Genomic DNA, 17,847 nt, shown 5'->3' with positions numbered 1-17,847 from the left:
CTAAATAATTACTCTTTCTTTATCGGATAATGTATAAGAAATGTATGAAACTGCATTTTTAAGCTATGGCTAAGATATCCCAGCCAGTGGCTACAGTCTTGGGTAGAAAGGATGGCATTCTATGCTGTGCCTTGATGCTACTCCCCTCAGGCCAGAAACACCCTCCCCCACACATATCAAATTGGGCTCAAATAAATGTCAAAGCCTTGGAGGGAAACAGAAGTAATATGTCCAGGTTCAGGAGGAAGCTGTATTAATACAGGAATAAGATGTCCTTTTCAACACCTGACTGTGCCAGAGGGTAAAATTGCTTAGTAAACACTAGTGAAGCTAATATTACCAGATCAGCAAGACTGCAAAATGAAAATGTTGACTTCTGAAGCAGAAAAATATAAATGTCTAGTACGCCAGCTGAAGCAGGGTGTATAAATAGATGTCCCAGAGGTCCATAGATAGAGGGAAATCCTTTGTCCTGAGAAGAAAAACTATTGTTTGAAGGAAGGCAATCTTGAATGGGCAATACCAAGCATATTTGTTCACCCTAGTTAGAGCCAGGGTGGGTCCGAACTCGCCAGAATTCTTTTTAACAAAAATTAGAATAGAAAAGATCCAGCTCCTAAGCTCTGAGGGAGATTTAGGAAAACCTCTGTGTTCTGAATCAGTGTGTGGATCACTTCATCCATGGACCTCTGCTTGTAAGGATCCTGTGAAATAAGGGTTGGGATGGTTCCAATTGCTAAAGGAAAGTTCAGAGAACTCCCTAGAGTACCCACTTGGAACTACTGGAGGATCGCACTGATCTCTGATGGATTGCTACCATTTTTTACCAAGCAAAATGCTGTACCCTCTGACCGGAGCATTGAAGGTGTGGAATAGTCTTGCAGTCATGCTTTTGGAGCCTCTAACTGGGGCTGGGACATGGAGGGCTTGGGTGCAACGGGCCAGAAATGATATGAGAATGGACTTCCCCCTGGCTACACGGACTTCCTCAAATGGACCGTGTATTCAGTGGGGTGGTTAGTCCATGCTGGCTTCCTGGGCGGGTATGGACGGCATATTGCTTCCTTGATCAGGTGTAGGACCTTCCATTTTGTGCTGTTTTTTTATTATATCTTCCATCTGAGCGCTGGATCATTTTGAACCTTTGAAATGGTGGTGCAGTAAGAGGTTTTTCTGGGTTACGATGAGTTTCCACTGACAAATCCAGATTCATCCGCCATGGAGGAACCCACTGTCGCTGATGAAGAAAAAGCCAGTCGAATGTCACGCCTGATAAAAAGTATTGCTGCTGCCTCATGTTAGCCAACAAAGGATAAGGGTTTCCTCCTTACTCCATCCTCCAATATAGATGCTCAAAGTCTCGGTTTTGAGCAATACAGGCTACGTTCATACTGGTACAGATTGAAAAAGTATTTTTTACAGCAGTCTCCACCTTTGTTGGTGAACAGCAGGAGCGGACTCTCTGAGAGCACCAAAGTTTGTGCCATCGGATTGCAAGCCAGGAAGTCTACTCCCACCACTGCAGGAAAGTCATTTTACAATCCAGACAGAGGCTAGCGGTTTTCTACATACGGAGGAAGGATCGGCTCGTCCATATCCTCCAACTCTTTTAGCTGAGGTTTCCTGACGGCCTGTGGATTGAAAGTCCCTCTGGGTCAGCTACGCCATGCTGATCCACCCAAGAGATCATCTTCTTCACCCTAAGGGGGATTCTGCATGTTCAGATTTAGAACATCCCTGATAGGCTGCAGGAGCTTTGCCAGCTGCCCCCCCCTTCTTCTGAACAAGAGGGACATCATGAGCTATGGAATCTGGTGTATTATCTAGAGTACCTAATTACCCTGCCTGGTGCCTGAAAGCCACCGCCACTGGAGTTGCTATCATCTCTTCGACATGTTCCTCATCCATGCCACCAGGATGGGAGCAGAGGAAGTCCTAAGGTTAGGCATTGTTAATGCAGCTACATGAGAGTTGTTGCTTGGTCCTCCATGGCAGAGGGTCTCCACATGCTTCCTCTTCTAGGACCACTTAGTACTGTGTGGTTGCGGTACCTGCACGATTGAACTGATCCATGCCCACCCGACGTGCCGTGTAATAATTAATACCATTCCCACATCAGGCACACCATCAAAACCATTATCAGACACAAACTGCCGCTGGTGAGTGCACCGGCACCTTGCTCTGCATGCAATGCTCTGATGATATCCACACTGCACCACAATGCTTTTGTTGTGATTCGCTTAGGGTGGGAGGTACCTCTGAGCATGAGCAAACCATGATGTCAGCGCTATCCTTTTCACCTTTCCAGCAGTCATCCAAGGCCCTGAGGGGCGAGGGGGGTACTTGCCAAGGAGGGTTTACACCTCCCTGTAAAGCCCCACACCTATGCTCTGGATCGTGTAAATATGCCCACATTATCGACACATTCCTGTGTGGAATTGAAAGCAGCCTCGGACTGACAAGCATTTTTCCGGCAGATTAATGTTACATTAAACTGGAGTGCCTGGCATTAACCACTGCTGGAAGTAAATCAATACAATTAAAGTTAAGTAAAAACCACTCCAAATCACTCATCTGTCGGAGCTGGAAAGGGTTTCTGCAGCTCGTCAATGGGGACAGGCAGAAACACAAGTTGGTGCTTTAGGATTGGAGGGTTGTATGCTCAGTAGAGTACTAGGGTAGAGAAATGAATGGGGATGGAAGAGAGACTAGGCGTCCATCTGAAATATGTCTTCTATCTCAGGTGGAGAAGTGTAGCAGGTATAGTTTGAAGGTGAATGACCCACGTAAAGACTGTGACGCAAAGGTCGGATGAGAAGGTAGTGCCCTATTGCACAATCAAAGCCTGACCCTTGCTCTGATGGGCAGGACTGAAACCCAGGGCAAGGACTGCTATGCCCAATGGGCCAGAAAGCTCCAGATGTAGCACAGTAACTGGGTGTTCTGGGAGGCGGCGAGGCCTTTCATCTAAGCGATACTGCCTGTGTATTGCTTTCTGGATTGGTAACATGACCGACCATGCCTTGTTAAGAGACGGCTGTGCCTTCCACCCCCCCCCCCCCGCCCCCTCGCCAGCACGCTGCAATTCGGGATCTGACAGCTCGTCTTTCTTAAGGAAATGAGGATAACCAAGCCCAGATTGCAGAGGATGTCAACAAAAACACCTTCTCACCTGTCCCCTGTGGCCCGCAGCCATCTGGTGACCCTTTGCCACTGTGTCTTAGCGTGGGCACCCCAGTGCCTCGTCCTCCCCCCTCCGCAGCCATCTGGTGATCCTTTGCCACTATGTCTTTCTCTTTCTGTCTCTGAACAAATTATCTCTGGAAAAATCAGTCTCTGTGACCCAAAGGGACACCACACCACATTTGCTGGACTCCACACGCAGAGTTTGGAAGGAACCACACGTCACTAGTACTACTGCGCTCTGGTATGGCACTCAAATATCACAGCATTTCGTTTTTTTTTCAGTGATGTCTTCAAACACACCACTCCCATGGACGTAATTTCATCAAAATGCCACGTATAGCGAAAGTGACATCACACGACCCTTGACTTCTGATGACATCACAGTAAGTGATGTCATTTGACCCCACCCCGACGTGACATCACAGGAAGCGATGGAACAAAACCTTTCACCCCTTGACAAAACAGCAAGTGGCATCACATTGCATTGTTTCTAAGTACACTACGAAAAATATGGTTAGTATATCACTGTAAAGTGATATACATTTCATACAAGAATGTATCACCATATGCATCATTAATATCAGCGCGTATAGGCCCATTTACCAAATTACTGTGAATGCAAGCAGGCGTCCAAGGCCAAACGGTAATGATGTGTTATTATACAGCACTTTAATTGAAGCGCTTCATATAGAACAATTATGCATAAAATATCCTGTGTTGGTACTCATTTATAAACCTCAGCTGGATGAAAGGCTGAGATGACCTTGCCTGGAGCCGAACCTGCAACCTGCCGATCACACGCACGTTGCAGCAGCGAAAGCTCAACCCACTGAGCTGTCTTGACGGCTATAGCTATCGGAAAACCAGCCACTCCAGAAACAAAGAGCCACATGCTGCTGGTCACAGGCCAGGATCCTCAATAAAAAAAAAGAAAACATTTATTTTGTATTGATTTTTTAGGGGTAGCATGGGAGACCACAGGGGTAGCAAGGGAGACCTCAGGGGTCACATTTGCGACCCCTGGCAACCCCTAAATGGCATCCCTGACCACTCCTCCCATCATTTTTTAAAAAAAGTACCAGAATTAAAGTGTAGGTGAAGGTGCTTTCTTTCGTTCCTGCATTGCATGCACTGCCTCGTGCAAAGTAAAATGATGTCCCACATTTACCATTACCTCTGTACCACTCATTGGGCTTCATTGTGAGTTTGGCGGTGCAGGTTTACCTCCAAAAATTTGCGTAATTGACACTCAGTAATTCCACTGGTGCTAATTCTGCCAAAAATGGGGATTTACATCACTTGTAATCCCGTGATAAGCCCACAGGAACAACTGGCGTCAACGGTAATTCCATTTGGCAGTATTACGGCAGATTTACCTATCGGAATACCGCCAAACTTGTAATGGGGCCCATTGTTCAGCAAACCTAACAGTGTGGAGACTCCCGTGAACCTCATATTTTATTTCTTTTTCTACTGAAATCAGTGATGCTGTGAATGGGCAGCTGAACAGTGCACCAATGGAGGCAGATCTGGCAAAATAAAAGGGCATGCCACAAATTCAGGGTTGAGTTTGGATGCAAAAAACGGATATGGGTATGATAACCTGGCACCATAACGCATGACCATTCAGAGGCTGTAACAAAATCTAGAAAGGGATTAAGGAAGACCTCCCAGAGACAGAGTCCCCCATGCCCCTCAAAGGCAGTCCTCAAAGTCTCATTCAGGGGGTCAGCAATTTGTGGTGCTCCAGTTGTTTGCACTACAACTGCCATGATCCTTCCTCATTTACACTGCTGGATAGAGCTGACAGGAGTGGTGGACCAAAACATCTAGAAAGCCAAAGGTTGTCGGCCCTCTGTGCTAGATCATTAGCTTGATAGATCAAATGTGTGGATCCACTGAAGAGATGCAAAGAGAGAGATTCCCCCCCCCCAACCACGCCGCGAATGTTAGCAAAGAATCAGCAGATATGCAGAATCCAGGAACATGTCCCAATTTACCTATAGACTTTCAGTGGAAGACCTGAACATCGAACAATATATAAGGTGAGGAGGATGGAGGAGGGAGTAGGCTTCCATGTCATTTCATCGCGGGATGTTTTTTCATGTTTTTTTACCGCCAAATTTTTTAATGAAAAAACTCATCTAATTTTTTTTGGGGGGGGGTTACCCCCTAAAACCCCCAGCCCCTTTAATTTTTTATATATTCCCAAACACCCACCCCCAATTTATATATTTTTCTAACCCCCCCAAAAAAAATTCGATGAGTTTTTTCAGCAAACAATTTGCGGTAAAAAAACTCAGCAATAAAACATCCTGCGATGAAAGGACGTCTTACCAGGAGAACTAACTCCACATCCACACTGGAAGCAAACTAGAAGACAAACCACTGTCAAAGTACAACAGGTCACACACAACCTCCTGGCATGCAGATGGTTTGGAAGAAATCGAGAAGTTTTTGGAGAGGGCCAAAGGGCATCCAGAGGAATTCTGAAAGCACACTCAGGGATGATGTGGAGCAGAGGGCTAGGGTGAAAAGAACATATTGGTTGAAAACTCCTCATTTTCTTTCATTCCCAGCACATGTGTTTAATGCACAGATGAGAACCATTGCACTGATGGCAGCACTACCAGCTTTCTCCACAGCACCTTACACATGTCAGCTCCTGCCCTGAACGAATGGCAGCAACATTCTTTATTATATCATTTTTAAAGGACATCTGTGCATTTGGTGACTGAGCACGGGCATAGCTCCCTACTTGCCCAGAGGACCAGCTTCCCCTCTCAGTCCCTCCTTTTCCAAAATCCCAAGAGGTCTCATAACCCGATGAAGCAACAGATGTCAGCAGGCATTTTGTCCACACATCCAAATACTGACACTGTCTGAATGAGCATTTATGGCTCATTATTACAAATGCTTTAATATCAGGATGAATGCTGTGAAAAATGAAATGGGTCCCAAGACCAGTGTGCATTATGTACACAGTGGCGTCAGCATACAAAGGTCTGTCCTCACCAGTCAAATTCGCAACATTGGCGCAACCTTTAAAATCACCCATTAACTGAGTACCATTCCTTTGTATGCAGAAAGAAACTGAATCAGGGCTATGGTTAACAGTGTAAGAAGGAGGCGTGCCATCCTTATTGCCTATAGGGGCCATCTTGAAAGAGATCAAAGATTGAAAAGGACGGGTCAGTCTATCAGAAGGCCTAATAGAAGCAACATTAAGCTTACTCCTATTTGCAAAAAGCGAGCATCCCAGGGGCGTCAGAATGTGTTTTTCGAACTTGTTCAAGTTAGTTCCATCGAAGTTCCCCGAGATGCTATCGTTCCATCGGCCAAAGAATAGTGCTCTAAGAGAAGCATAGCATGCAGTTGTCAAAGGTAAAGGATGAATATACCAACCTAGCCCCTTATCTCCGTGTTGCGGTAAATGTGAACAGACCCAACAATTAGATTTGTTAAAAATGTCATGTGTAGCATTCATGATGAGTAGTAGTGTGTTGTTGTGATAATTCTGTCTGTGCTGAGAGTCTCTAGGAGATAGAGAATGCAGATGCACGAAAGGAGTAGAAACAGTAGGTACCTTTTCAGTAGGTAACAAATTCTCGCGGATGTACTTCTTCTAAATACCAGAAACCCAAAACAATGACTATTGCGAAAGCAATCAACATTATCATGAGACAGCAATACGTTTTCGGGGCCCACACAGTGGATTGTTCATTCTCGCAGCTGGTCACACGTTCTTTTATCAGTTCTGTACGAGCGGAAGCGGTTGCAGGCATCGTAGTCTTCAAACGAAAAGCACCAGTGTTCTTTGCTGGCGACCTCCAGGCCGAGCATTTTCTTAGTCCTTCCACAAACCTTAGCCAACAGAATCCCTGTATGTACAAATGGTTGCGCCAAAAAGACAAGCCCTTTGATGATTTTCCTCTCGATGGCACAGCTGAACCGTGCAGTAGGTCTATTTCCTTGGACGCAGATCGTACCTTGTGCTTCCGGTACTGAATGATCTGTGAACAATGTGTCGTCACTCCCTGATGGAAGCGACGAATCAAGAGGGAAATTGGATGCAAGACCCGGAACAGCTTCCGGCAACAAAACTGTTGGAGAGTGTGGAGATAATGTGGCTGTTTCCCCAGGCCCCACGGGCTCAGGGAGAGTCTCAGACACACTCTCGATGCTGTTTACTGCTTTGAAATCATTGGTTGCAGTACTGGTGAGGATTTCTGTGTCTTCTGTAGCGTGTGGCACTGGGTGTGGAATCCTCTTGGTATGTGATGCATGGATCCAGTGTTTCCGCCTGCTGTCTGCACCGCAGTCTGTGTGACCAGCAAAACTTGGAAGGGGCCCCGCCAACGTGGTGCAAGGCAAGAAGATCGCTCAAATGATTTGATGAGGACCCACTCCCCCGGTCGTATACTGTGACCGGAATCCTTGTACCATACAGGTAAAGCCTCTCGCACCTGGTGATAAATCAAAAACAGATTTTTAGTTAACTGGCCACAATAGTCAGAGAGAAGTACATTTTCGACGTCTCGTAAAGAACGAGACTTCACAACATTCCAAATATTAGCAGGCCTCCCCATAACCATCTCGAAGGGAGAGAGCCCAGTCTTAGTTTGAGGGGTTGTTCGCATAGATAACAACATAATCGGTAAGGTGTCCAGCCATTTTAGTTTGGTGCCGGCACACGTCTTAGCGAGCTTGTTCTTGATGACGCCGTTGCGTCTTTCTACTAGTCCAGCACTCTGTGCGTGTCTAGCCGAATGGAACCATTTATCGATCTGTAATCCAGCGCATATCTGCAGAATTACAGCAGCGATAAAATGTGGACCATTGTCCGACCAGATGACTCTCTGCAACCCAAATCTTGGAAAATATTCCTTTAACATAGTCTTTGCCGTGGTCATAGCTGTGGCATCTTTGTGAGGATAAGCCTCAACCCATTTGCTAAAAGCACAGATGATGACTAATACATACTTGAAATTGTTGCAATGCACCATCTCAATAAAATCAAAATGAATAACCTCAAAGGGGATAGAAGGTGGACCAAAACTACCCCTGGGAGTTGATGTGCCCTTTCCCACATTGTGCTGCAAACAAATCATGCACCCCTGAACAAAGAGTTCAGTTACTTTAGGGATTTTGTCATTTACCCACACATTTTGCAACGTTTTAGTCATTTTACGAGCACATATATGAGTGGGACCATGAGTCATAACAACCATCATCATAATATATGCGACAGACTGTAACCACTTCCCTTCAACTTTGTCCACCCAACACCCATCATCATCCAGTTTTCCCAAGCCCTCAGCCCATTTCTTAGACTCTTCTAATGTGGCATCGGCTTGGATATCCCTTACGGAATCAATACCCTCATCCAAAGTACAGGCATTTGTGGCTTCCCTTGAAGTATACATTTCGGAAGAGAGATCAGTGGCAGTCTGTTTGGCTATCTGGTCAGCAAAAGCGTTCCCTTTTCCTACATGATCTAAAATCTTCTGATGTGCTGTGCATTTTATGATAGCTAGTAGGATAGGGAGTGCAAGCGCTGAGAGTAACCGTGCTATCAAGGAGCCATGTTGAATTTTTGTACCATGTGAAGTCAAGAAACCTCTTTCTGCCCAAAGTCTACAGAAGTTGTGAACAACCCCAAAGGCGTACTGACTTTCAGTATATATGTTTACTGTAAGCCCTTCGGAAAGTTCACAAGCTCGGGTCAATGCTATAATCTCTGCGGCCTGCGCAGACGTATGCGTGATTCTCTTGGTTTCCATGACCGTGTAGTGATTGCATAAGCAGCTGTGGATGTACCATCCGGAAGTTTGAAGCAGGAGCCATCGCAAAACAGCTCCCCTTGCGGATTGTTGAAAGGAGTATCTTTCAGATCGATTCTACCCTTTGTTTCTTGTTCGGTAGTGTAAAGGCAGTCATGTGACTCTTCATCACTGCAAGCAGTACCTTGCGGGAAAGGTAAACGTTCAGCCGGATTAAGAACACAACACCTCTTAATTTGTATGTGCGGTGCAAACAAAATCAATTCATATCTCGTTATTCGTGCGGAGGTGAGGTGTTGCGTTTGTGTTCTGTTTAATAGAACATATACAGAGTGAGGTACCATCAGGGTTAAAGCATGGCCTAGGACCATTCCCTCGCTCTGTTTTACAGACGCGGCAGCAGCAGCGACAGCTTGCAAACATCTTGGCAAAGCGCATGCTACAGGATCAATGGCGGAAGGAAAGTAGCCGCACAGCCTATTCTTCCCTCCATGTTCCAGCGTTAATACAGCCAAAGCACATCCATCAAATTCATGCACGTACAACACACAGGCCTTTTCATAGTTTGGTGTGCCCAAAACTGGTGCCGAGCACAATGCAGTCTTGAGCAGATCAAATGCATGCTTGTATACCAAGTTCCACGGTAATGGCGAAGAAATGCCCTTCTTCGTCAAAGTCAACATTGGTTTAATCACTAGTGAGAAATTGGGGATCCACTGCCTACAGTAAGAAGCCATACCTATCAAGGCTCTATTTTCCTTCTGCGTATTTGGGACAGACATGCTAGAAATGAGTTTTATCCGTTCAGGCGTCAACCTTCTTCCCTCCTTTGACAGGAGATAGCCTAAATAGGCGACCTCCTGACAACAGTATTGACATTTTTTAAGCGAAGCTTTATGTCCATGTTTAGCCAAATGAATAAGCAACAACACAGTGCCCCCCTTACAAGCGCTCTCTGAGTCAGCAGCTAAAAGCAAGTCAGCAACATATTGAAGTAATGTACAAGCAGAGGGCAACTCAAGGGTATCGAGCTGCTCTTTCAAAGCCCTACTATAAATACTAGGACTTTCCGTGTAACCTTGCGGTGCACGAGTGAAGGTAAATGAACGTCCCCCTAAGGTGAACGCGAACAGGTATCTACTGTCTTTGTGCATTGGAATACTAAAGAAAGCGTTCTTTAGATCCACGACACTAAAATGAGTTGCTGAAGCCGGGATCATAGTTAATATTGTCGTCACATCAGGCACAATTGGAAATTGTGGAGCAACGATCTTATTGATGGCACGTAGATCAATTATGAAACGAAAAGGAATTGCATTATCGCCTTTCTTGTACACGGATAAAATCGGACTATTGCACAAACTACCTGCAATCTCCTCAATCACCCCTCGATGCAAAAAATCGAAGACGATGCATTTCAAAGCTTGCTCACCATCGACCGAGATCTTATACTGTGGGATACGTGGCAGCTTTACTCCATGTTTCAAGACAATCTTAACAGGTTTGATTTGCAAAACACCAACATCATTATCATCAACAACCCACAAACACTCCGGAACATCACTAAATTCCGGTGGCAAAGGTCTGGTCAAGAATTGAGAGACAGAATGTTGCTGTAGTGAAATCATCAAACGCACTCCATCAGAAGAACAATGAATTACGGCATTTAATTCCTTCAACAGATTCTACCCCAACAAATTCTCTCCACAATTCGTAGTCAAAAGAAATGGACAGTGGTACATAAATGGACCCAAGGTAATCGGTACCGGCGAAGAAACCGGAAAAACAACTGATGTGCCAGAAAACCCTACAGAAACATTGGTTTGCCCTGACAGTGGAATGTTTGGAACCCGTGAATGATCAATGGAACACTTCTGTGCCCCTGTATCTATCAAGAATAGATGTTTCCTATTTCCCAATAACATCTCAACGTAGGGATCTTTCTGATTAACGGGAATAGGCGTTGGTTCCAAACCCTGTTTCGGGCAATCCTAGCGAAACAGAATGTCATCAAAAGGAAGTTCTTCAGAGAGGTAAGCATCAGAAGGATGGTCAAAAATGTTTCTATTATCCACACTCGATGTCTGATTGTCCTGTGAAAAAGGTTGCTGTGAATCCTGCGTAAACTGACCTCTACCAGGACCCCCTACACCTGGGAGACCTCTGGATCGTCTACCCACATTCCCAAATGTGTTATTTGACCCCTGTTGGAGGACCGGGCATTGTGCACGCCAATGACCCTCTTGTCTGCAATAAGCACACCGTTTAATGTTTACAGGACACAAGGGCACATTCCCCTGCTGAACATACTGACCTCTAAATTGCGAATTACCCCCTCTAGGGCCTCTAACAATTTGCTGCAATAGAACTTTCGTCTTTAAGTCTCCTTTTCTCTTTTCAACTCTTTCTTTTTTGTTATTGACACGATTCTCATAGTACTGAGCCATGTGCAATACCTCTGACTGAGACTTCACTTGCCAAGCATTCTCAGAGGACATAATTTGTGACTGGATGTCAGGCAGCAATCCACGCACAAATTTGTCCACGAATAATCTTTTCCCAGACTCTGGCCCTCATTACAACACCGGCACTAAACCATGGCGCTATTAGCACCATGGTTGTTGCCGGTGTTGTAATGAGTCTGCCATGGTGAAATGGGGAAATACCGCCCCATTCCAAGGTTGGCAGGGCGGTATTTCCCCATTTCACCATGGCCCTTCCCCATTCCCATTTTTGCCCCATAGGGCTCAATTGGAATGTGAAGGCGGCAATTATGGTACCGCAAATTGCGGTACCGTAATTGCCTGCAAGGTCCCTTTGCGGGTCCCTACTGTAACGGCTGGTCCAGACCAGCTGTTCAGGTCGGGTCCCGCAAAGGGATCTCGTAGTAAGGCGCTAAGTGGTTAACGGCACCGCAGCCTTTTACGGTGCCTTTAACCACTTAGCGCCTGGGTCGTAATGAGGATCTCTGTGCCTAAATCTTGTCCACTGAAATCTGAAAATACCTGTTCGAGACTTCCCTTGGACACAGGTAGTAAGCTTGTCCCAAATAATTCTCTTTACGGAAATTATAGTTTGCAATTTCGTAACTATCCGGTCAGGTAAAGTTAGTATTACCTGAGGTGGTCTTTCGCCAGCTGGCCTTTCTCCATCGAGTCTAATCATGATAGTCCATGTATCTCCTAGCCCTGGTACATGATCTACAGTTCTAATCTGTTTCCACAAGTTGACGAGCAGGAGTGCGGGAAATAACAGGTCAATATCACTTAAGGTGAATACCGATGATTGCAAGACAGACTCTACTTCTTTGTAGAACCCTGTCGGATTCTTCCTAATGTCGGGAATAGATTGCTTGATGCGGTTCACTTCCTGTCTTGTGAACGGGACGTGAACAAACTGTGACACATAATGGGCAGGAATTTCATAGGCTTGCGCACCCGCTCCGGCATCCGCTGGAACCTCACTCAACTTTTGGGAAAAATGTCGGAGGGACCTCTCTCATAGGCAACTGAGAAGTAGGCAACTCCGAACGCTTACTAAGCAACAGAGCCAAATCAAGCGCTAAAGCAGCTGAAGAAGTGTCAAACGAAAAAGCCCTTTTATAAATACTCAATAATTCTGCGGGACAACAAATCTTTCTTTTTACACACTCATCGTGTAGGTACTCTACCATTACCTGTATCACTTTCCTCTGCATTTCTGGCGTATACTGTCTATACGTGTCATATACTTCTACGGGAGTTATCAACATATCTGAGATCCATCTAATTGCATCTTTCATACAAATTTGTATTTCCTCAATTATCGATTTCCAACAAGGAAGAAACCGTTTCTGTACGAACATAACGTCCAAACTATCACCATCTTCATCATCATACGGTAACCTTTCCAGCTCCCTTCTATACTCAAGAACCCTCTCAACATGCTCTTGTACCTTCTCTGCAGTATCTCTAGAAAACGCTAAAGTATTCAGATCCCTCAACCCTTGTGGGAGATCTGTATTATTTAGCCTGTTCCACATCACACATAAATGAATTCCTAATCCTTCAATATAAACATTTTTCTCAGGAAGATTGTCTATATTAGAAAGTGTGGCGAAAACATTAGCTTGTTCCCCCTTCTCCATGCAATGCTTAGCCCACGCAGTTAACTCACATTTTTTCTCTGGAGAGACAGTATTACGAGTTACAACCCTTGATCCCGCTCCCCGATCTACAAGCGGTGTTGAACCACTTGGAAGAGGGAGAGTAGGAAAATTTTGAACATCAAGGAACGGAGGTGCTATTACTGGTACAGCAGGCAAAGGTGGAGGAGCAGGTGGAGGAGCAACGACAAGAGGAGGAGGAACAACTGGAGGAAGAGGAACAGCAGGAGGAACAATAGGAGGAGCAGGAGGGACTATGGGAGGAGGAATAACAGCAGGAGGAGGCAAAGCAGCAGGAAGAGGAACATACAGAGGTGGCGCAGTGGGACCAGGCCTTCGTTCATTTAACAGTTTATCAATAAGTTTATCAGATTTTCATCAGATTTTCTGGATACCAAGTGAGAAAGCCCTATCCATATTCCTAGCTGACTCAGACTGTTTATTTTGGTCATACAAAAACGCTTTTTCAGCATTTGTCATATGGCAGCGCGCATGCTTTTCTCTACTCTTAAGCTGCTGCAAAGCTTCTTTCTTCCAATTCTGTAATACATCAAATGCTGCAGGTCTAGCCTTTTTCTTCAATAATATAGATTCTAAGTATTTGATACGAGGGATTTCAAAACTACCATTGATTGGCCACTGAAGTTCGGAAGCATGTCTAGTTTGTCTGTGCCAAATATCATTAAATACTATACTACCAATGCTGTGCTTACAGTACATAATACACACCGGCGACCCCTCCATTGGTGCCGGTCGGCCAAATTCCAAAGATTGTCTGTCCTTGGGGAATAATGCCCTGAAGCAGGCAGACAATTTCCCAGGCATATCAGAATACTGGTGTTACCTGGTCAATAATTGAACTCGCGAGTGCAATACGCCAAAACAAATTATCAGGATACTTAAGAATTGGGTCACGACTCACCTGATCAATTCTAAGGAGGTCCGATCGGATTTCAAAATTTTCTAACAAAGGTTACCTCGTGTTTGGTGATTTCGGCAAATCTGCCCGCCTCGATATATGGACCCTCGTCAAGATGCCGACTCGGACCGCGTGCTTCACCGTCCTGGGATCGGGCCATGCAGTGCTGCTGAGGTGTCGTGTCTCATCCAAGAAAGAGGCCCCTTTTACACTGTCCGATCTTGGTCCGATAGCCGCGTCAACCTTCAACGAGCTGGCATCAATCTTGAGGGTCCCCATTTGGGTGCCATCTGTAAAAGCAAAAAGAGAATATCGAGGCTGAGTACCCCAAAAGGAAATACACCAAACACGGGTTTACAAAGATACACAGATCTTTATTCAAAGTAACTGAACAGTTTTCAAAGGAACAAAGTATCAGATAGCTATCTAGCCGTCAGTACATCACAACGAATACCAGCCCGTTCGATGTGAGAAGTGAGTGGGGCTGTACATCAGAATATTTGCTCTTTTATACAGTGTTTAACCTAATGTCCAACCCCTCTGTACATTAATAATTCTCAATCTAGTGTTCGTGCCGAGTTCACCTCTGACTCGCCCAGCTATATGCATACGGATCACCTTCAGTTTACATGTTCAACAAATCACAATGGCAACCGTATATTCTCGGATTTAACATAAGCCTTAGTACATATTTTAATACAATGCAGTTCAACAAGTGTTCACGTTTAGTATTTACACAACATTGTGCTTAATATATGCTCGCGGATCAGTTACGTTGGCACAGGTAATCCTCGATCTACAGGTCAATGAAGGACAAGGTCTCATTACATGACCCTAACATTTGGCCTACGGGCAGTTTAGGCATTAACTTGCACTTAGGGGTCAAGACGGCCATGTTACAAACAGAAGAACACTGTCCGCCATTTTAGAACACAGGGTGACTTTGGAGCAAGAATCAAAATGGCCGATGAACCTAAAATGGCGGTTAAACTGACATAAGGTCAGAACCTTGCAACGCGGATTTCTTTGCAGAGCGACTGGGCTTAGGCCCTCATCATGGACCATGACAGACAGACAGCTACTCACCCTGTATCCGCTGAACAGGGAGACCATTTCTGAGCTACTGACCCTGATCAAGGATGACACTGGAAGCAGGATCAACATAAGGACAGTCATACCACTGCTGGTGAAGCTTGCATCGGTCCTGCACTGCCTGGAAACTGGCACATTCCAGCACACCGTGGGCACACTGCATGGCATGTCCCAGCCCACATTTTCTAATGTGCTCATGCCGGTGCTGGTAAAGCCCCGGGCACAAGTGAGCGCCATGAAGGCAGTTTTTACACATCAGCCCACATGCCTAATGTCATTGCAGCTCTGGACTGCACCCATGTGGAGTTGGTAGCCCCCTTATGGCATCTAGCCTCGCCCATAAAGCCGCCATAGTGGGCATGAGCAGAGGTGGTGGCCTGTGTGGAGGGTGGGCTGAAGCATGGTGATGGGCTGTGTGGAGGGTGTGGGCTGAAGCATGGTGATGCAAAGCCCATGCCTGCTCCTCCTCACCCCCCTCCTCCTTACTGGTGGTATGGACACAGCCCATGCCACGATGGACTGGTGGCTGCACTGCCTGTGATGAAGAGGTGGGCGTGCTGGTATCCTGATGACTTGCAGTCAGAGCAGGGGTGGCAGCAGTGTGTTCCACAACAGGTGCTCTCTGTGGTGTGGCAGTGACAGATTGAGTGACAGCTGTGTCACCTGCCTGGCTGGTGCAGGGGCCATTGTGTGCTGCTGTGTGGAGGGTGACATCCTCCAGACCTGCTGGAGTTTCCACTGCAGTGGAGGTAGTAGCCTTGCTGCCCTGCTCCGCTGCTTGCTCCCGCTGGCAAGGGGTGTGACCTGTGCTGGGCAGGGTCGGACTGGGAAAAGAAATAGGCCCAGACACCAGAAAAAAAGAAGGTCACCCCTTGCCTGAAAAAAGTGTCCCACCCCTCGCCTCACGACCCTTGACCTCTGATGACATCCCCAGAAGTGATGTAATTTGACCCCACCGCAAAGTGGTATCCCCGGAAGCGATGAAACACAACTTTTCACCCCTTGACAAAACAGGAAGTGGCATCAAATAGCATTGTTCCTAAGTACACTACGAAAAATATGGTTATGATTTCACTAATGTGATATACATTTCATACAAGAATGGATCACCATATGTATCATTAAAATCTGTGTGTATAGATCCATATTGTCAAATTACTGTGAATGCAAGCAGACGTCCAAGACCAAATGATAATACGTTATTGTATAGCACTTACGCTTAAGCTCTTTTTTATAGAACAAATATGCATACAATATCACCCAACCTGTGTTGGTACTCATTTATCGACCTAAGAAGGATGAAAGCCTGAGATGGCCTTGCTGGGATTCAAACCTGCAGATCACACACACATTGCAGCAGTGAGCGCCCAACCAACTGAGCTATCATATCGGCTATAGTAAAATTAGCAATTATTCTGTAGTGGATACCATTAAACTGGTAACTGAGATTTAACAGAAGACCAGTTAAGTTCATCTGCAGTGGTGCAAAGTTGGTTGCATGTCAAGCCAGCATGCATCTACTTTCAGGCTTCAGAGGTTGGCAAACTAGGGAAAGCAGCGCACTCCTTTCCTCATACATGCAAACAAACATCCTGAACATCATGCCAGGGAGATGGGAAAGATGGACACAGTACAACAAAGCATTCATTGTGGCACAATGAAGTCAATGGCCACTTGATGTGCTATAGTCAAATATTTCTACACCGTACAGGAGCTTTTAGGCATAAGAATTTTGTCAAGTGACTGAGGACACCGAGATGGAATGTCTTGCGATGATCGTAACAGAAAATGGCAGAAATAAAAATGCTATTACTGCAACTTGCGAAAGGAAAAATACACAGTCCGAAATGGATGCTTATTCTACTCTAGAACTGGTTGTTTATGACTAATATCACTAATACATATTTATCACTAACACAACAGCACAGCCACTCCAGGGGGCACCATGTCCACTGGAGTGGCGGCACAGTGACAGCCACCGGACTAGCGGCGGCCCGGCCCCGCGACTTTGCATGCTGCAGCAGCATGTGAATGATGCATGCATCATCATTTATGATGTACACATCATGCATGCAAATCAATCATCACGCAAGGTAACATGTATTACCTTGCTTTGATATATTATGTCGTTGCAGATGTTTTATTTTTTTCAAAAATGTTATTCTTTTTTTAAAAAACATTTTTTTTCTCATTTTTTTTTTCCTCTAATCCGGCCCAGGCGGGGGCAGAAACCGGCCCAAGAGGCCCAGGGGCCAATCCGACCCTGGTGCTGGAGTGGAGGCAGATGATGTGCCAGCAGTGGAGGGTTCAGTCTCATCACTGTCTGTGGACTCTGTACCTCTTGGAAATAGAGTAACATGCTGTCAGTCATCTTGCAGACATGTCTGCAGGCTTGCAAAACATTCATGTGACATTGTGTATGTTCCAGAATCGCACATTTCATATGATTGACATGGTTGGTATCGGTCCAATGAGTGCTGCTACTACTAGGTGATGGTAGTGCCTGCTGAGGGTGTACACAGTGCATGCATGTGTACATTGCCTGTTGTCCTGCCAAGGTGGCTTGTTGTTGTGGGTGCAGTGGGGCTTCACTTCCAGACATGGCACACATGCATGTGCATTGCTACATTTCCCCACTTCCCCTGGCACATGTGTGTACTCAAGGGGCATTTGCTGTGATTGCCATGTGTTAGCCCATTTACTTGCCCATTACTTGCCCATTG

This window comes from Ambystoma mexicanum, chromosome 9 (assembly GCF_040938575.1).
Source record: "Ambystoma mexicanum isolate Mex_15411 chromosome 9, UKY_AmexF1_1, whole genome shotgun sequence".
NCBI classification, from domain to species: domain Eukaryota; kingdom Metazoa; phylum Chordata; class Amphibia; order Caudata; family Ambystomatidae; genus Ambystoma; species Ambystoma mexicanum.
Note: the sequence above shows the minus strand (reverse complement) of the source record.